Source organism: Cydia strobilella, chromosome 6 (assembly GCF_947568885.1).
Source record: "Cydia strobilella chromosome 6, ilCydStro3.1, whole genome shotgun sequence".
Taxonomy (NCBI): domain Eukaryota; kingdom Metazoa; phylum Arthropoda; class Insecta; order Lepidoptera; family Tortricidae; genus Cydia; species Cydia strobilella.
Window position 1 is genome coordinate 18834116 of NC_086046.1, and position 22785 is coordinate 18856900.

General features: G+C 36.4%; 1 protein-coding gene across 4 annotated transcripts in view; it reads right to left on the minus strand.

Annotated features, from left to right (window-relative positions):
* Nucleotides 1–22785, minus strand: part of LOC134742211 (uncharacterized) — a 547188-nt gene that overhangs the window by 300267 nt on the left and 224136 nt on the right. The gene's annotated exons all lie outside the window — the stretch shown is intronic.

The window sequence follows — 22785 nt, forward strand, 5'->3', positions numbered from 1 at the left end:
CGCTATAACAATAAATACTAAAAACAGAACAAAATAAATATTTAAGTGGGGCTCCCATACAAGTAACGTGATTTTTTTGCCGGTCTTTGCGTGATGGCACGGAACCCTTCTTGCGCGAGTCCGATTCGTACTTGGCCGGTTTTGTATAGCACATGGAGTGTGTTTGTTAAAAGCAGGTAGAATTTTCATGCATTCACATACCTAACATCAGAAAGCTATACCCTCTTACCGCCATATGTACATTACGATGTACCTACACTCTGTTTCAATGGAATTTCAACTTTCATAATAAACAAACAAAGTAGCATTGCTTTTGTCTTACAAAATTTTCTAACCAATAAAATTCAACCCAATTAAAAAACAACTACTTAGAATCAAACTTCCCAAGTTATAATTTTGTATGGTGGGCGTCACAAGAATATAGATACGAATTGCAGATTAAGATGAAGTTATAAAAAAAACTGCCATAGTAATTCTAAATCCCTGCAACACAATTTAAAAAGCCAGTCTCAAAATTTCAAAGAAACGTTTCCTTTATCTCCTCATAAAGAACTTTCGTTGCCACTTAGGATTAAAAAGAAAGTTTTTTCCATTTTTTAGTCGGCGCCTGTCAGCCGGCATTCGCTATGCACCCCGCTGCATCACAGTATTCACAGCTTGATCCCTGAAATGGAAGGGGCGACAGGCATAGAAAATTGCAAGTTTCACGGTTATAAGGCTTGTTTTAGTGAAAGTGTTGGGTTAAAAATCTGCTTAATTCTTTAAGGCCACACTACGGCAAAAATGACCATCCTATATATCATATTGCTAATTCGATGGGTACTCTGACAGGTGTCATTTCAATAAAATTTTGCAAGATTTGGCGTATTTAGATTATAAATTATATGGAGACACCTGCGACCCTATCCATCCAGTTTGATAAATCCTATAAGTAATATCATCTTTTTCTATTTATTTCTTATGCATAATTCAGGACTTTAAAGATGCGATAGGATTTGAATCGTATATTTTTTTAAATCTGGATAGTTAAAGGGTTAAGAATACCTAATTAATACTTTTTAGCCAACCACAAAACAAAACCTAAAGATACAAATAAGTAAAATTTTTGTTGGTTTGATAAAGCTATGAATCCTTATGGAATGTCTTAAAATATTTTTGTTACATGTAAGTCATTAGTATGTAGTTCAATCGGTCGATACACTTAATAATTGTAGTTTATATTCAATTTTGATCAATTTACTATCCCTAGTGGCTTTATTCCTTATTGATTTGACCACCGTAAATCATTATAAAAGGTTCTTTTTATAATTAATCCGTACCTATTTCTTATTCCAATATCCTTAACAAAATCGTTGACTCCATAAAAATAATAATAGTCGGTAAGCTTATAAGTATTATTTTAAGTTTTAGTAACGATGTCTAATTAATAATTATTAACTAACAACAATAAAAAAAATGTAAAAGATTCCTACTAGAGCCGATTTTTATTTTTTGTCTAACTTGTTTTTTTTTATTTGGATATAATTTGGCTGGTTTGAATAGCTCCTCATTCTAGGTGGAATATATATGAATTCAAAACACTGTCCCGTAAAAAAATAATTCTATCGATACACCAAATTACAAAAAAAAATGACCAAAAACCATCGATAGCAAAATAAAGATCGGTCCACTAAGTAATGAGGCACAGGCCAATGCGAGTTTAAATTATTCGATCTGTTTCCGTGTTTGGTTGATGAAATGTTCGAATTGGCCTGTAACATAATGTATTGGGGCTTAAAGCTTTTACGTCGCTACTGAGAAGAATTCCCAAAAGGCAGTGCTCTCGCTCAATAGCAATGCCTATTCGGTATTCGCTTTATTTAACCACCCTTTTACCTAACCCATTTAATAATTGGCTGTGGTAAAAAAATCAAACGTCACCCCTCACAAATTACCTGCAAATACCCGTTTGTAAATTCATGTCTCTTTGAACGTTCCTGAACGCCCCATAGGACACACGGTTTCTTTGTGACTCCAGACGCATTAGCATAAAAGGTTTGACAATTATTAAATATTGATAAAATTGGCACGGTATTAAGATATGTAAAACCCTATGTGTTAGCAGGATGCTATATAATTAAAACCTTTGGAGAATGTGGTTTCTAAAATTGCTTATTAGGTAAGTGGAGTGGTCATTCCTCCATACAAACGTACTCCACTCACGTGCTTTTTGACCTCAAAGCAATGATTTTTTTCAACACATAGGTATTAGTATTATCAATATCTTTGTCAGTTTCTTTTTTTTTTGGTTTTTTGAAGCGGTAGAGCTCTTCAAACATTGCCGAAAATATATATTATAGTGTTTCTTGCAATACGCGCAAAAAGACATGAAGACTAACTTTGCGAAGAACGAAACTTAGTATCTACATCGATTTTTGTCTTTGTGAAACCGTATTCCATATTTCGTCGCAATTTTTAGAGAAATATTTCGAAAAATGTATTGGCAAAATCTGTCTTTTTATTTATTTGCTACATATATGTATATCATAAATTACTGAAACGAACAGGTTTTTCTGTGTTTTATTTAGGTAGTTAAAACGTAGCCCCAAAAAATGTAGCCCTTTAGCGTATTCATTATGTACACTAACGGCAAAACAAATAGGTTTCAAATCATAAAAACCACAAAACAGAACGCAGACCATTATGTATTTTAGATGCCCTGAACACGATACCCTAAAATGAAAGGGTATAACTTACGGGAATTTTCAACAGACATATGTCGTTTTGAATCTAGAGTGAAGGGCGATGAAAAATGGCCGCAGTTACATTTCCGCTGCACACCGCTGCACCCTGATAATGGGTTTACCTTGCTGCGATATGCTGACCGTGCCTTCTCATTAGTTGGCGAAACGCGGGCAAATCGGCTTCTTAAACCACCCAGCGTAAGTAGACCTCGAGATAGTTAACAACTACGCGTACCCCTTACACTGGTTTATTTGAACGATCAACTCGTCAACGCTCAACAGGCGTTTGGAATAGTATCCCGGTTTTTAGTAAAAAGAAGGTTGTATCCGCCACAGACGTGACAAAACCTTGGGACGTTTTGTTAGAGCAAGTTATGATTTCTCATTGTTTTTGCGAACGCTCTGCGGCTCACTATATTCGGATTCTGGTCGTTATCTGCGAATTTTATGGGGATTTTGAAAATTTGGGGATCTGCAGATACGTTTGAATGGGTTTTTTTTGTACATTTGTCTCAGTATTTATGACTTCGCGTACCATTTTGTCACTAAATCAGTAGAAAAGTCGTCAGTACCTATTGTGAAACGAAACCAACAAAATTACCAATAAAGAACGCCTAAAATTTACTAAACTTTTATTCTAGATAATTACTGAATTTTGTTGATATCGCTCGAAAAACGTAAAACTAAAATGTTATTAAAATTCGTATGTTTTTGCAGTGACTAAAATAAGATAATACTGAAAATCTTCATTTAGAAAATCTTAATAGATAAAAAGTCTTTGAAGGTTAAAAAATAGAAACAGTAAGTACAGATCATTTTAGAGGTGAATAGTAAGAGCGATGTGAGTGAATTTCACTCCAGCACATAACCAAATGCCTGCGCGTATAATCTGACAGAGGGATATATCTTCGGGGGTCGCATGTCGCTAATATACATCAAGTGCCAGGAATTTATGGACCTAGACTAGTTTAGGACAGAGGCGGAAATAGGTAAGATAAAGATAAAAAGATATAGATAAATCTTTTACTTATGAAAATACTATAGAATACACTTTTACACATTTACTGCCACGCGATTACGCTACGCGCTACGAGCGTAGCCGATAACACCACGGTTTTTTTCCGTTCGTATCGAAAAGCTGTAGGCTCGCGTCGCTGACAATATTTCCGTTCACTGCTGACAGTGCTGTGAATGTGTTAACCCATTCAATGTATAGGCTACGCTCTTAGCGCATCTTAGCCCATATAATACTTTTCAAAAGAGGCGAAACAACAATATGAGTGACGGATTGAACGTCATAATCGCGACAGTGCGGCAAACGTCATGCTTTTTATCAAGGAAATTGACAGATACAGCAGCGATATCAACGCCGCTCCAGTATCTTCGCAACTGTAATGCATCTACAGTTGACTTTTGAATATTAGGTAAGTTATTATTTTGTTAAAATAATAGCAGTTTGCACAATGTTACATTTTATTATGGTTAACTGTGTACAAATGTACTAGATAAATGTGGAAGAGCGAGGCTTCCTGTCACAGGTATTATACATACTTACTAGGAAGTCCCAACCATGAGAGTGTTATGATGTACTACTTAACGAAATAAATGCTTTTTGTTTTTTTTTACTTCCGAATGTCATCTTTAGAAGGCGTGATGCTTCTGCAAACCCCGTAATCTTTGCCGCCGACTATGACAAACATCCCCTGATATGAGGGTCTTCAATTACATGACGGAAGGTCGGAGAGCGTTAATTTGTAACTTTGGAATAATGCAATTAGATCCTACGGGAGCCGAGATGTGTGTAGAAGTAGGTTGGAGGTTAATTCTGTGTTTGGAAATTAATAAGAGGTTAATGGGGTTAATTACCATATTTTGGAATAGTTGGGGTTGATTCGTACACAAAAGTTGTAACACTTAAATTTTCACCAATGGTAAGGCTGATATTGCCACGGACACTCCGGCTGTGGAATCAGCTCCATGCCGAGGTTTTCTCGAGGGGTTAAAGTATTAGGTTCTTCAAGAAAACCGGCCAAGTGCGAGTCGGACTCGCGCACGAAGGGTTCCATACCATTACGCAAAATGTAATTACGAATGTGCAAGTTGCGGAACGTCTCCAAAAAGTTCGAATAGTTCTCGGAACTTTTAAAAAAAAATCAAAGGAGACAAAGGAAATCTTTCATGTAGGAGATTGAATATTTCGATTCCCATATAAAAATATGAGTGGTTACCAAAATTTTACCATATTGAAATTTCGTTATTTTGGAAAGTTTCCGACAGCACATCAGTGCACAGTATAAACATTTCCAAAGGAAAATGAGCAGATTGAAGGCAAAGTCGCATTTGTAATTTTAACAGTAAAATACCCTAACTTTATAGAGAGACGAAAAGAACGAATTATGAATTCAATTCACACAGGTAAAAAGAAATATCGAGATAGGAAATTCGAATTGAAAATTGTGTAAAGTCCGTCAAAGTTAACTTTGCAATGACTTCGACAGCGCAAAGTGAGTAAGTGCCATAATAAATATCATATTCTCGTAGAAATTTGACATTAATGATGACATTGTTACACTTTATCATTGTAAATGCCATTCAAAATTAGCTTAGTAGTTAAGTAGCTAAAACATTAAAACATTAGTCCGAATTTAGACTGGTATTGCCTAGAAGGATATAACCAAACGAAGACGCCACGTCTGTAATTTTCTGTACAAAGTCTGCGGGTTTTTGCGGGGGAGGGGAACGTCAAATGTATACGTAACGTAAAAATAGCCATGTCAGATAAACGTCAGTCCATACATTGTGTATGACCATTGGCAGAGGGGAACGCCTGTTAATGGCTACTCCGTTTGGTTATATCCTCCTAGGGTATGGCCTATACCTGTCTAAATCCATTGTGTGTACACAAATGTATTGTTCAAAAGTTTTACCGTAAACCTTCTTTCAAACCCCCAAACCCCGTCTTCTAATCTTCAGTAACCCCATTACAAAATCATAGAGCAGCTACATAATTGATGCGCCCGCGTCTGAGTAATGGCGTGGAAGAGATATGACGATGTTGAGGAATCGTTTGAGAAGCAATAAATAACTGATGCGTTGCAGCGTTGGGGTGTATAGTCAGCAAAAACACGTAACAACGCTCCGAAAGTACCTGTCTGTACAGTTCGCGATCTAAAATATCAGTCACAGTCCAGAAAATGAATGATAGCTTTGGCGCGTAGTCTCATCCGTTACTATTGATGCTGATTGTATACGCATAATCTAAAATGTTGACTGTAAGGAATTTATAGCTGTAGTGTTCTGTGAAAAGGCAGCTAAGCTACATGGGTTTTATAAACCGTTTTCTCTGCATTAAATATATCTTATAAGACTTTTTGAAATAGAACATTTATTTAAAAGTGTAAGTATTGCTGTCTCCCAATTTGTGACGCTGTGGTTCTGCTGCTAAGGTACAATTGTAAACGAATCAATTGTATTTTAAACTGATATAGATATCATTCACTAAAGAAAAAGTAACCAAGCTCGTGTCTTCAGCTTACGCAGCTAAAATCAGCTAAATTAACATTTATGTGTGGTGGGTGTTTTCAATTTGTGAACCATTTATCAACTTTTACTGCCAATGCTCTTCACAGAATGAACTTAAAACTCACTAATACGAATAACTTTTAACATGTATGATTTATACATTAACACTTACAAATAAAACAAACAATAGAAAGTTGAATCCAACTATCTCAACAAAGTTCCGTTCCGAAGAGCATTACTAAATCAAATACTGTCGTACACTGGTCCCATTCAGAATGAGACCAACTCCCGATCAAGACAGACTGAGCGGCGTCGTGGTGACCTGATCACACTGCAACTCTGGATGGAGCATCCAGGGCAACTCTCGGTCACCTTACCACACATAGGTACCTAGCGTAGTTGTATTTAGTAACGGAGCGCGAACTTTTTAGAGCATTAGTTAAGCAATACTGTCGTACACTGGTCCCATTCAGAATGAGGTCAACTCCCGATCAAGACAGACTGAGCGGCGTCGTGGTGACCTGATCACATGCAACTCTGGATGGAGCATCCAGGGCAACTCTCGGTTACCTTACCACACATAGGTAGCGTAGTTGTATCTAGTAACGGAGCGCGTCCTTTTTAGAGGATTAGTCAAAAACTGTCGTACACTGGTCCCCTTTAGAAAGAGGTCAACCCATCAGGTTACATTGAGCGGCGCCGTCGTTACCTGATTACACTGCAACTCTGGATGGAGCAGACTGAGCGTCGTCGCGGTGAACTGATCACACCGTAACTCTGAATGGAGCATCCAGGACAACTCTCGCGCAGTCACCTTACCACACATAGGTAGCGTAGTTGTATTTAGTAACGGAGCACGACCTTTTTAGAGCATTAGTAAAGCAAATACTGTCGTACACTGGTCCCATTAAGAATGAGGTCAACTCCCGATCAGAGCAGACTGAGCGGCGTCGCCGTGACCTGCTCATGCCGCAATTTTGGGTGAAGCATCCAGGGCAACTCTCGGTCACCTCACCACACATGGAATATATATAGACGAAATTCACAGTCATTATTGACTTCAAAAAATGCCTATACGACTGACACTTTATCTAACTGAAAGTTCCTTTTCCATAAATATGCCGCCTGCAGTTTTACCCCAATATGACACACAATTTCCCGCTATTATAAAAAGTAACAATTGACTAAAATAAAATAAATATATGTGAAACCTGTTTTAGCATTACAATATTTGCCATTGTCATCACCTGCGCTGTACAGTTGAGTTGCTCGCGGCACAGTTTCTGTGGGGTCATTTCTAGGGTTCCGTACCTAAAGGGTAAAACGGGACTTTATTACTAGGACTCCGCTGTCCGTCTTTCTGTCACCAGGCTGTATCTCATGAACCGTGATATCTAGTTGAAATTTTCACAGATGATGTATTTCTGTTGCCGCTATAACAAATACTAAAAAGTACGGAACCCTCGGTGAGCGACTCCGACTCGCACTTCTCCGGTTTTTGAGCACTAGACAGACTTCTATATTAAATTTATTCTAGTTAGTTGGTGTAGTAATTTAGTAAGCTTTTATTTCAGCTGTGCTTTACCAATTGAACTATTAAATATGGAAGTTTAATTGTAGTGATCCATTTCCATTGCTTAAAAAAAGCTTTATTTCAGACCAAAAGCAATCTCATAATTTTAAAACTAATACGGGACATAATCGCGTACAAACTTACGTTTATTTATGGCCTGACGTTTGTATACGCGATTAGATCCCGTGTTTGTTTTAAAATTATGAGTGAAAATCGTGTTAGAGTTAGTAACATTTTAGCCTTAACACTATGTTAGTAACTTAGACCTACCAATGACTACTTCTGTCCAGTACTTGTCTGTGTTCTATTCTGTACTTGTTTGTGTTACTTGTGTCTTTAAGTGTAGCACTAGAAACGGGGTCAACCACCGATCAGGACAGACTGAGCGGCGTCGCGCAGACCTGGTATTATTCACTTCCATGTTAATATGTTATACGATTTTATGGATGCCATAAAGTACGAGGGGGCGACATGTGAGCTTTGTCGCTGTTCAACCGAATATGAAAGATACTAAGCGATCGTCATGAAATATATGCGGTATAAAAGTTTCTAACAAGAGTAGGTATGAAGTTTTTGCACGTTTAAAACACAGAATGACCCAAAAATACGTTGACTCTTTTTTAATGAGTAGTTTTCTTGCTTTCACGTCTTTTACAAAATTTCATTAAAATTGAAACAAAACGCATTATCTTCAAAATGAGAACATTTCAAAGCTAAAGAAGAATCTTTCGCTTTGATACACAAACGCAAACGTTTGTTAAATTTATCAACAACATTAAAATTAAAATCACCGTATTTTTGGGCCATCCTGTATTAACGTAACTTTATGAGACAGATACTCGTAGGGTAGTGTTCGATAAGTTCAATCAAGATTGAAATTTAATTATTTTTTTCTGTAAAAAAAGATACGAAGTAATGTTAGAATTTAATTGGGAATGATCTTTCAATTTACACTTATTTTTCACAAATCCAAATTTTTCAGTTTGACTTCTGTCAGCTCTGTAACAAAAAAAATAAAAACTTGAACACAATAAAAAAATCGCAGATGAAAAAAAAAAAAAAAATGATTAATATTTGAACAGAAGCGGTAGGACTGCGCAGGAGTATTCCAATCAATCAAAGGTGAAGTTTGTCTCCGTAACGGAAAATACAACACAAATAATTGCTAGTATCGTTTAGGTATGTAAAAATATAAAATTAAGCTTATAAAAAACAATTTGTAACTGATTATTAAACTTAAAAATTCTTGCGTAACGTTTTCTTTTCAAACTTTGTAATAGCTTAGTGCATTAATCCTTTATAGAGCACGCTTAGATATCATATGAATAAATGACCATCCTATAACATCATTTTTTTACTACGCAGATTTTAAGGACTTTAAGGAACCGATGGGGCTTGAAACGTGTATTTTAAGGATTTCGTACCCAAAGGGTAAAAACTTGACCCTATTACTAAGACTCCGCTGTCCGTCTGTTCGTCTGGCCGTCTGTCCGTCTGTCTGTCACCAGGCTGTATCTCATGAACCGTGATAGCTAGACAGTTGAAATTTGACAGTTGAAGTCTGACTCGCACTTGGCCAGTTTTTTGTTATATAGTCCGTTAAAGGGTAAATTCAATGTGAATTTATTTTGATTGCGTACAAAGTAATAGTGAAAAGAATATACTTTTTAAATATGTACATAAAGTAGTTGTTGCGTGCGTCCATCAAGGAAACCTTCAGTGTTTTCGACTGGCAACACCAATGCTCAATTTACCTGTCAACGTCACATTACCCCTTCCAAGCAAACCAACTTAAACCTCCACAAACCACACAATAATAATCCCTATCGTCCATAAAATAAGATCTTTGGCATGTGAAAATTAACATCGTTAATGCCATAAATACACAATGACTCTGTAAACTTGTTAGCGAGGTGTGGTAATAATTTGTTTTTAGGTAAATTATTCAGTTTGGCTTGCATTTTGACGTCCTTAATTACAAGGTGGTAAATGTTTTTTGTTGTAATTAAAAGGGTGGTTTCTGGAATTTTGCATGGCAAATACGTATGTTAATGGCGTCTTGCAGGTGTTTGAGAAATGTATGCATTTAAATTAGAAGGTGGAGTCAGTGGAAAAAGCTACAAGGAATTATACGTACATTACGTATAATAGGTTGAAACCTAAGCAAATTGCATGAAGTGAAAATGCATAATTTAAAGGTAAGTAACGAAATATAAATGCAACGTTAGAGCAGTAAGCTTTAAGGGGAGAACAATATTTTCGTTGCATTGAAATCAAACAAACTTGGTATGTATTCATATTTTTATACATGCATTTAATACATTTAAAATTCTTAAGTCATTCTGGTGAAGGTCGCGGGAATTCGGTGGATGCGAGCGGCACAGGATCGGTCGGAGTGGCGAGCCTTGGGGGATGCCTATGTCCCGCAGTGTACGTCTATCGGCTGACATGATGATGATGATGAAGTCATAAAACAAGATTACATAAATGCAGTAAAATATAATAATAGTAAGTAATTACCTATATCTTTTTTTGTAATTATTCAACAATGTTCAACCTTACAACATATTGCATATTATCATATCAAAGAACTTTTATAAAATGTGAAGTGCGCCGTGCCCACGACAAGTCAACAAAACATTTTAGCAAATACCATCGTGAACATAGTTGGCTAACCATATCTAAACCTTACTGCAACGACATACAATCTACCTATTGTCAGATAAATGTTACCGTTACTACAGTCGCTATTAAAAATATCGGAGCGGCCAAGGTGCTCAAAATTATCTAAACGTGCACTTTAACGTCTTAAAAATAGCGCCTTTGTTCAGATATTTGTGAACACCTTGGCCGCTCCGTTATATCTGACGGCGACTGAACAAAAGTCTACTTACAAATATTCAAGTGAAAATCCAACTTGTTTGCACAACGGAGGACATTGGTCCGACGTCGTGGGATTTGTTGAAATGCGGACAGTTTATAATGGAATTCTTTTGTATAATATTTAGTTGTTTGTAATAACATTTATGGGAATGCTGGATAAGACGTGGACTAACGTGGGCGACTTGTGAAAATGTCAAGTGTACCTTCAACCTGACGCTTTGGGATTTTTAAACTTTTAGTAAAAATATTGTCTTCGGTTACCGCGATAGTTACTCATGAAATAAAACTATGAAAACGGATTATATCGCGTATATTGAATTTATAATACATCCCGACGTTTCGAACTCTTTACAGCGTTCGTGGTCAACGGGTGACTAAAAAGTTTTATCTACAAGAAATTAACTGTTAGAATCAGTACATTAACTGTTAGAATCGGTACATTCGCTGTTAGAATCGGTACATTTTAAAAATCGCTGTAAAAATTGCTCTTGCGGTCTTAAAATTGCTCTTTCCGGGACGTCATTTTTTTGTTTACATTGTTTTCCTTTGTGACGTAAGTACGTAATTTTAAATATATTCTAAGTGCTATAAAATTATTTTTTCAAATGTTATTAAAATGCTTTTGTACGGGACACAGAAAAACTCTGCTCTATAGTTTATGCTTTTTAATGAAAACCAGTATGTATATAGTACATTACGATACAAGTGCGAAAACTAGGAAATTCGCACATGTATCGTACAACGTTTACATATGGCCCTTTAAATTTTCGACATTATGTAATGTGTAACCCTACTCATAGTGTTGTGTTCCTGCCGGTGAGTAAGGTTGCCAGAGCTCAACGAGGGAGAGGAGTACATAGGAGGCGTACATAGGTTACGGAGACTGCTTAACATCAGGCGGGCCATATGCTTGTTTGCCACCGACGTAGTATTAAAAAAAAATGTGTGAGTTAATGCACTGGTGCGGTAAAGTAGCAACATACCATATATTATTATACTGTAAAATAAAAACATTCGAATTCCGCTACCTACCCGGTAAATTAAATGTTGTTTCCCATTTTCGTCACCTTTGTAAAGTTGTCAACTGTTAATTCACCAATGGCGGCCCGTGCCCGTGACGATGCGTTTGACAGCTCGTTTAAAAGTAAAACTGAGGTGTTTCGCAGTTTAATTAAGGGTTCTGTTACTGTTACGTTTACCTTGTTTGCTTTGGTGTAAAATTGTTAACTCAAAATATACCTATATAGATGATTGTAACTGGTTACTTACTGGTTACTACTTTGGTCTAATTTTTTGTGAAAAGAATCTAAAAATGTCGCTAATGTGTCATTTTACCAAACTTTATTGACAAAATATTATAACATAATTATATTACCTACATACCTGGGCAGTAAAGTAAGAAGAGGCTTTCTTATTTACTGCCCAAGGTTTGTATTGGCACCGTGCGAAGCACATGGTGGGGGTAAGTAAAACGATCGCAGCGCATAAGGTGGTAAAAATTGACAACTAACGGATTAGCGTCTTTAACATTTCATACAAGTTATATGGATCGAAATGGAATTTTAATTTACGATTAGGTACTCCTGAGATACTCATTTGAATCGTATGGTGTAAGGGACCATTGTAATCTGTATGAAATGCTTAATATAACCAAAGATAGATATAACTCCGTAATAGATGGATACAGTCTAAGGAAAAAACGTGCCTGGAAAATCACGAAAATTTGATTCTCGATCAGAGGGCGCCACTAGTTTTGGCCTACACTCGTATAGAGGGCGTTGACGGTTTCGTTTGTTATTTATAATTTTAACGCATATCAGTGAAAGAACATGGGTCAAAATCATAAAAATAATTAATGCAAATAAAAAAAATCATTTATCCATATTTAAATACATTTTATCGTATTTTTATAAATATTTATTTTTAGTTTTAAAGTGTGTCGACAGATGGCAGTGAATTTACTAGGGTTACAAAATTTACTATGACAGTACCGCTCTAGTATAAGTTACTCTATGATATAACTAACGTATTTAATTTGATAATTATTAATACTGTATCCGTGTAAATAGCTTTGCAAATACCACATACTGTGAAATCTTTTTGTAGAAGATAAGAATGGGTATAGTAAGTTATCCTTAAAAGATAGACATACACCATCGCGGACTTTTTTGTAGAGCAATGAAAGAGAGATTTTTCCACCATACATTGTTTTGTTATATCTCAAACGGGTTGGGCAGCGTTTTCGATTAAAGCTCTTAGCCAGCGTGATTTTTTTCTGACTTCATTACTAAATATACCAATCTACACAAAACCAATTTACACAAAACCTTAACAAAGTATACGCCTTAACCTTCCTCAAGAATCACTCTATTCATAGGTGAAAACCGCATAAAAATCCGTTCAGTAGTTTTCACTGAAATTATTACGATTTACTTACTTCTCGCTTAATAGATTTGACAAAATACAAGCCTATAGTTGCAACCGCTGTGTGGCTGTCGTCGTGCACGATCCTAATCTGTTTGACGGTCTGGTAAATACTTCGTACAAAACATGATAGCTATTAGCATTATAGGAACTTTGGTATTATACTGTATAGCTCCAAAACTAATAATATGTCATCAGTTATGCATAATTTTCTCTGAAAAGCAGGGACCGGCCCGCTATCCCTTATCGGGGTTTTATAAGGGTATTGCATAAGGCTTAACTCACCATGCCCTTTGCCAGACGAAACCCTTTGTTTTGGTTTTAAAAACCCTTATATAAAGCTACCACATTTGAGTAATCGGTAGCCCAAATACCCTTACAAAACCCTTATCATCCGCTCACCAACACCTTGCATATTGCTTATAAGGGTTAGCCTTATAAAGGGCTTCCCTTTTAGCATATAAGCGTGCTAATTTAAGTCGTCTACCTTGTTCATAAAGCACACATTACTTCGAATCCGAGCGATCGTCGGCGGCGACGGCGGCGTTCTTTGACTAGGCACTTATTTTTTTTCCTTTTCATACACTACCGTAGATATATACTAATCCTGTCTCTTTCACGCAAAGGGAAACCTTTATAAAAAGCGCTTAAAGATAAGGGTAACCCTTATTAAGTGCTAGCCTTATTTTTGGTTAGCTTTTCGGTAAGGGTTAGTCAAAGGTAAGGGTATGAATAGGCTTGCAGTTCAAAAGGGAAAGTCTTTCAATGTGTTAGCCGTGTTTAAGTGTCACCCATTGAAAGGGTTTTATCGCGGAAAGGGTTGTCCGGTCCCTGCTGAAAAGTTCGAACCATTTTTAAGTCAGAATTTTAACTATCCGTTTTAATGTCATTGAATGTACTATAATTTCATCAGAAACTAGTCCATTACAATATACTTGTATGATGTTATAACAAAAACACATTACCCCAAATTGCATGAACATTGTCAATGAATCACGCAAGATGGCGCTGTTTATCAAACTTCAGAAGGGCTGAATCATAGTTCTGAGTAATGCCCTTTACGAAACATAATCGAATCATATTGACCAGTATCTTGGCTCTAAACATCATCTGGTCGCAGCGCATAGCACACAGCTGCACCAGCATATTATCTTTGGACATAATAGTACGATCTTGAAAGCTTCCTTAGGCACTGAAAATACAGATATGAGGTTCCGTTGCTTTATGTATACCAGAGCAACTATGCTCAGATGCCCACCTTTTGCTCTTTGTTATCATAATATCGTCAGGCGACAAGCAAAACTGACTAATTACTGAAGAATCGATAAACAAAAATCAACCTTATTCGAATAATAATACGGTTCACTATGGCTATGAAATTATGATTCAAGATTCAAGTTTTTATTCATAAAACATAGTATTTTACATGTCAAGTTTCATAAGTATATACAATTTGATACAATTTATTCACAAAATTGTGTAGGTACATAATAGGTATATACACACATAGTTATAATTAATATCGTACAAGGTCGAACAACAGGTTTAAATTTCCAATTTAGTCACTACACGCTTCGACAAATTCGTCAATGGTGGTACTTAGTGACTTTTGCTTGTCACCCGACGATATGTACTAGCTTGATGGTCACGTTATACTAATTTAGTAGAAATGGACATCAGATTGCATTTCAAATATTACTTACAAGGTTTGATCAAAAGATACAATCTGACAAATATTACACGTTAAATAAAAAACCTAGAAAAAATGCTTCCCACTGCAATCTTTTACAACTTTTAACACCATTATGAATTAGTTAAGATACTGTTAACACTATTTCTATTGTGCTAATGCCCTGCAAGACCCTGAGTTCGCGGAAAAACTGCCCTAATGTTGTAACTCATGTTTCCGTGGTAGTTTTAGTGATTATTTGCAAGGCTGGAAAATATAACGGTTTTATTGAGAAACAACTCCTGTGAATCATTCGTTTATTGAGATCAAACACATAAAAAAGAAGTAAGAATACGTCATAAAATCATACGTATGGTTTGATGCCTTCATCACGAGCGTAATTAGAATTTTCAAAATCTACTTGATACTCGTATGATATTAAATTGAATGACGTTACCCACTGAGCATGTATTTCGTCCCCCTTACTGCATGTCATGAAAAAATATTTGTTTAAATTTGAACTTTGATAGCTGTCAATAGAGTTGAATATGATAAATGCCATATATGGCTACGTATGTAGTAAAGGGTTAAATATTTTTCAATTTATGCGCTCAAGATGCTCTGAGAGAAATTACAAAATATAATGTTTAAATTAGTATTTCGCTTTTCACACATAAAGTTTTTATATCTCGAAATGATTTCAGTAAAGATTCCATTATAACCTTCCTCTTAACGTCAAACTTAAACCGAACCGAACTACTTAAAGGCCGTGTAGCCGGCCTGTCGGTGAAACTACGATCTGTCAAGGGAATAACTAATACTAAAGTTTTTAGTCCACAGTGGAGGGCGTCAAAATACTTTGTCTATCGGTCCGACAATTAGTACCTACTGGTTTTCGTTTCCTTCTCATACTTAGTTGGTATGAATATAGTTATGTATCTCTAGGGTATTAAATATGGTATAATTAAAATCTAACTTGTCGCGTGATGAATGGTCGTACAATAGATAAATAGATGTTTCTACAAAGCTTTGGCCACGGAACACTTATAGGATCACTTCGACGTTGTAGGTAAAAAGGTTTCAGGCGTTTTCTATTCTTAAGTTTTGTGCGTATATCTATACTATCGAAATCGACTAATTAGAAGTCACTAAGACGATTCAAAACTGTTGCCGTTGATTAGAAAATTCGTTTTAATCTATAGGTGATTTAATAAACAAGTTTTTATACAATAAATATGCAAAAAAAAACAGTTTGTTTAATCCCATCGCACAGTAAGCAAATATAACTCGTCTATAAACTCAAATATTGCATTCAAAATCCGTCACATATCTCATCCATATGCACGAGAAATATTTCAGCACATATTAAACATAAAATACGAAATTCAGGATTCGGCGAGTGACAACCGAAACTCATTTGAAATCCAATCTGGCAAGTTGTACTGGATTCAGGCTACTTTCAGTTTACACGAGGGCAGTAGTTAAAGTGACTATTTAAACTCTGTATTCGCTCACTGCGTTAACACTAGAATAGTTTTCACCACACCAGCTAATGAAGGTTCTCTTTATTATATGCCTATGTACATTAGGTACCAATATTATACTATACTCGAATATAAATTCTTATTTCTTTGCAACTTGCAACTTATCAATTTGTTTTGAAATATACGAGTATTTTTTATTTAAACTGGAAGTTTGGCACTTTTCTTGCGTAGGTATATCTATATTTCACTGGCTGGTTGTTCCGTAAAACACTTGCACACTATATTTTTCGTTTGATAAACAGAAACTTTCTAGACGAAGCGCTACCTGGTGTGATAGATTAGCTTCCTAAAATATTAACTTAAAAACAATAAATAAATGCACAGTCTGCCTCTTTCGCACTTATGAAATTGTTCATATATAGGTACGTGATGACTTAAATTCCCTTTTGCACACTGCAATTATCTTCAAACGTAAGCATCATTCTAGATTCTAGAGCAATGGGTTTAACCGTTTTCAACTGTCAGATAATCAATGTGTCCCATACCCGCCGGGGTGGCGCCACAGTCATGCACAGAGCGAATCCCCCTCCATAACTTGGTCCTTTCCTCGTTGCATCCTTCCCCCGGTGGGTCTGCGGGGCTACCTAACCCTTTTGCCTTTATGAACCTCAAATCCCTACATCCTCAACATGAATACCTGAGCTAATGCGAAACAAACCGGAAGCAAGTCCTGTAACAATGGCCGCCGGTTCCGTTTCCGTTAGCTAACAACAGCGTAAAGTATTCACGACATTCACGTTTCGGGTGCCTGTATAATTTTAATGTCCTATACGAGCACAGCCGCAGATTTAATTTCGCGTTAAATGGTGGAGTGCAAGGCAAAAGCGATCGGCGGAGCCGGAATGGCGAGAACGGGCTCATTATGCATTAGCAGATGGCGCATCGGACTGCGTCGACAATAACCGACGGACCGTTTTTAATCCCGGCGCTGGCGCTATTGCGGTGTCATGGATGTTTTGTAAGAAGATGGGTACGCGCTTCTTGTCATGACACAGTGTCACATGTGCAAGTTGATGGTAAGGAACTAACCTGATATTGATTGTCAAAATTGTATGATCTAATCTTATTCTTGATTGATAATTTGAAAAGGAAAAAAATCGAGAAATACCTACAATTGAATTCAAATAAGGGACACTAATTAATTATAATTTATTGAATGTCCTAAAGTAATAAAATTATCCGTGACTTTTTCTAGGAAAAGACTATATACCAGCAATTAGATTTTAGACAATAAGATAGATTCGCAATCGCATCTTAATCACAGGGCGGACACGCTATACATCAATAATACTTGCGTTTCCACGTGTGAACGTCACGTCTGCAACTCTGTACACGCGTCATGCGTCATAGCGTAAGTTGCTTAAAAATAGTACTGAGCGGCCGGCAAACGGCCGTCAATCTGCTGTCGCGGGGCGAGGTAATTCGAGTCGGGGCGGGGCGGTGCGTGGCCGTTCTGTATGATAATACTATTACTTATTCTGTGTCTTAATTTAAGTCGTGTTATCTGCCCGCTTCCGCTTCCGTCTGTGCCTCGCGCTCCTTTGGCTCGTTTAAAACATAACATTTTCTGTTAAGTGGAGTGTTCCTGAGTGTTCTAACGACGACGTTATTAGGCCTGAAATATGCAACTGTTACATTTAGTGGGACGCGCAAATTCGGATTTGGTTTTTTAAACCATTTTTGCTTTTATAGCTTGTTGCAATAACTGTTTCAGCTGCAGTAACTCATTTACTTTCATTTGGCAACACCGAAAAAAAATCTGGTTGTTGTAACGAGAATTCGGTAGACCCTACAATTTTTATCGTAGTATATGTGACAACTCTACAGATAGTAAACTATAGGTAAACTATACACTACTACTACACACTATATACTATTGCCCGTTACAAACGAATTGTAATCGCTTCAAATCAAATGGTTGGCTAAACAGAAAAAAATGTTAGAACGCAAAATTTGTTACAAGAACAAATTCCCATTTACTATACATTCTGGTAGTATTGTAAAAATATTTTTTTCCGTGAAGAGTTTACCTAACTTAACATAACCTGATTCTAATATATGGCGACCGGCCTGGCCTAGTGGGTAGTGACCCTGCCTGTGAAGCCGATGGTCCTGGGTTCGAATCCAGGTAAGGGCATTTATCTGTGTGAAGAACACAAATATTTGTTCCTAAGTCATGGATGTTTTCTATGTATATAAGTATGTATTCGTCTGTATAAGTATGCATATCGTCGCCTAGCGCCCATAGTACAAGCTTTGCTTAGTTTGGGGCTAAGTTGATCTGTGTAAGATGTCCCCTAATGTTCCCTAATATTTATATAATTATCTATGTTCTTGTATTGGCTACTGGCATTTGACGTTTATCGCTATGTTGGCACTTTGACCTGTGTCCTATTGTACGTGTGTCACTACTAAGCGTTACATCCGCCAGAAAAAGAATCCAAGTAACCCTCTAGTCGCGCCAAAAGAAGTTTTACTTCAAAAAACGTTATAGCGTAGGTATGTATTGTATGTAGCTACGCTTAACTTTGGTAAGAAGTTGTCCTCGACGTTTAAACGTCTGTTTACACAGCTGTAGTCCAGCTAAACTTCTGTTGCGGTCAGCGGCCGCAGGTGTGGGTTTACAAATGAGCCCTTTAGTGACAAGCGAGAGATTTAGCCTGTACTGAGGGTACTGTAATCGATCGGTGGCTATCCGTTACAGAATATAGGTGGCTAGGTGAGATTATACATACAGGCAAGACCCAAATGATCCCACTAACTTAAGTCTAATATTCATGAAACATTGAGAAATAATGTTTTGGCAAATTTTGATATTTTATAATAACAGGAAACACATTTTTAGTCCTTTTTTCATAAGAGTTGTGCTACAACAACACCAATAAACAGCTGACAAAGAGTGGCGTATTATGATACTTGATATTTACAACTTTTAGTATATGTATTTTAAATCATGTATTATACTCGTAAATTAACAATTCTACAAAGAAAACTGCTTAGTAGGCTGGAATAGTCTTGTATAAAAATTGAATTGAACCCAGCACTGCGGTTTATCTGTGCGAGTCAGCGGTAAAATTAGAGCTACAAGATGATATTTTCCAGTCTGAACCACAATACAACACGATTTTTCTTCAACAATGAACTTGTCTTAATTTTAATAACAATGTTAATTAAGTACCTAGTCTGGATCCCGACTGAACATAATTAACTTTTTCTTAGTGCTTTTATATTGCTTACATAAATGACTGTGGTACGAGTATTATCATTTATATTAAACACTGAAACATTTATTACAATTTTATTGTGATATCCTCTTGGGGTTCAAAGTCCTAATACTGATGGGAGTGATGGGGCACGATAAAACTTTGATTTACGTATTAGAATTTTCCCAAAAAAAAATACTTTAGATATTTTAGATATTTATTGACACATTTATTAACATGGCATTACAGTTTACACCAATACACCGAGAAATTAAATTTTAACAAATTAACAAAACAAGAATACATAAAAAACCGGCCAAATGCGAGTCGGACTTGCGCACGGAGGGTTCCGTACCATTACGGAAAAAACAGCAAAAAAATCACGTTTGTTGTATGGGAGCCCCATTTAAATATTTATATTATTCTGTTTTTAGTATTTGTTGTTATAGCGGCAACAGAAATACATCATCTGTGAAAATTTCAACTGTCTAGCTATCACGGTTCATGAGATACAGCCTGGTGACAGACAGACAGACAGACAGACGGACAGACGTAGACGGACGGACAGACGGACAGCGGAGTCTTAGTAATAGGGTCCCGTTTTTACCCTTTGGGTACGGAACCCTAAAAACAAAACAGAGGGAGGAATAGAGGTACTAGCTAGCCTATCATCCATCATCTCACAATACTTCAAGCATTTATATTGCATAAAAAGCCGATCTGACTTAAATTGTAACTGAAAACCTCCAAAACTTTTAACTTTACATGACTAAACGTGACGATTGTATCACCCTGTCATTACCCTTCACCTGTTACATTGTAAGTAAGAAAGACACTATAATACGTAGATTTGCCTTAAACATATGACCTTTAGCCTATCACAGCCATTTTATGATTAATTCGTATGCAAAAACGGGCACAAGTATCGTTTAAAATTCCATCAAAATGACGTTACCATATGTGACACGGGGGTTTCTGCCTGCATACTAATACAATAAAGGTATAAATATATTTTCATTTCATTTTATTTGCATAATCAGGTACATTACAAATACACAGGTGTTATTTGTAAAAACGGACACAAGTATCGTTTAAAATTCCATCAAAATGACGTTACCATATGTGACACGGGGGTTTCTGCCTGCATACTAATACAATAAAGGTATAAATATATTTTCATTTCATTTTATTTGCATAATCAGGTACATTACAAATACACAGGTGTTATTTGTAAAAACGGACACAAGTATCTTTTAAAATTCCATCAAAATGACGTTACCATATGTGACACGGGGGGTTTCTGCCTGCATACTATTACAATAAAGGTATAAATATATTTTCATTTCATTTTATTTGCATAATCAGGTACATTACAAATACACAGGTGTTATTTGTAAAAACGGACACAAGTATCGTTTAAAATTCCATCAAAATGACGTTACCATATGTGACACGGGGGTTTCTGCCTGCATACTATTACAATAAAGGTATAAATATATTTTCATTTCATTTTATTTGCATAATCAGGTACATTACAAATACACAGGTGTTATTTGTAAAGTAGGAGGTACATTGCTCGCAGAACTGATGGCCGGTGGGGCCGGAAGGTTCTGAAGTGGCGTCCGCGTACCGGAAGACGACCTGCCGGTAGGCCTCCAACAAGATGGAGCGACGACCTGGTAAAGGTCGCGGGAATTCGGTGGTTGCGAGCGGCACAGGATCGGTCGGAGTGGCGAGCCTTGGGGGAGGCCTATGTCCAGCAGTGGACGTCTATCGGCTGACATGATGATGATGAGGAGGTACATGATACCCTGTCAGGGCATTGCAAAATTCTTAAATACTAAATTTAAATGTGTAACAGTATTTTATAATGTTGTGCATAAGGGATTCCTTTCTAAAACAATAAAACATTGGGAAGCAAAAAATCTGATTTATATTATATTGTCTTCGGTTACCGCGATAGTTACTCATGAAATAAAACTATGAAAACGGATTATATCGCGTATAATGAATTTATAATACATCCCGACGTTTCGAACCCTTTACAGCGTTCGTATGGTCTGAGGAAAAGCTACAAAGTGTAAAAATACCCACATACAAAAGTAATGAACCATCATAAACTATAAACTTTAAGGCTGGTTGTACATGCAGAATCGGTTCATAAGGCAAAATAAATTAAATATACGCGATATAATCCGTTTTCATAGTTTTATTTCCTGATTTATATTATTTATTTTTTTCCTTTAAACTACACCGGTATATTTTCAAAGCAAAAACAATTTATATTGCAATATAAATTCATACTAGCATAATAATAATTATGCGAAAGTGTGACTGTACTGTCTGTAGTTCTGTACGTCTGTCTGTCTGTTACTTCTTCACGTTTAAACCGCTGAACTGATTTAATAGATGCATCGCCTGGTAATTGATGTAAGAATATGCTCAAATTGAATGTTTGCCTTTACTTTATATCTAGGCGCTATAGTTCTCCCAAATAAGTAAGTTTGTACTAAGAACTCGTATAAGCACAAGTTTTGTTTATAAAGCTTTGTTTGTTACTCTTTTCGACTTGTATAAAAATCAATCAAACATTTCCAATGAAAATTCCGATTTCCTTTATTTGCTTCTCCAGCAAATTGTTGCCTGAACTATCGAAACCTTTTCGAGCATCAAAACAATGCCTAGAATTCTTGGAAAAACTGAAACATTTCAATTCTCATCACATGCTACCGTAGTAGTATTGAATGTGTTCGCAGAAAAACACATGTCGAAAGGTTTCTAACTAAGGATATTTACTAGAATATAACAAAACAAGTGTTTTTATTTATTTATTACATCTTTCTTATTTAGCCACTTTGGCCGTCACTGTAAGTATGTATCTGATCCAGAGGGTCCGAAAGACAAGAAGGATATGGCGAAAATATAAGGGCCCCATGTTTGTCATTTTGGCTACCCTAACAGCATGTATACGTCATTATGACGTCAGCGGCATCATTATGACGCCATAATTACATCATTATGATGCCATAATTACGTCATTATGATGCCATAATTACGTCATTATGACGCCATAATTACGTCATTATGACGCCATAATTACGTCATTATTACGTCATTATGACGTTGCTGACGTCACTTTGCTACCTTGGTATTTATCCCTGGGCAACTGTTTCCTGCAATATTTTGCAACATTTACAATAGCTAACACATACCGAATGTATATCCCCTTGTTTGTATTAACAGT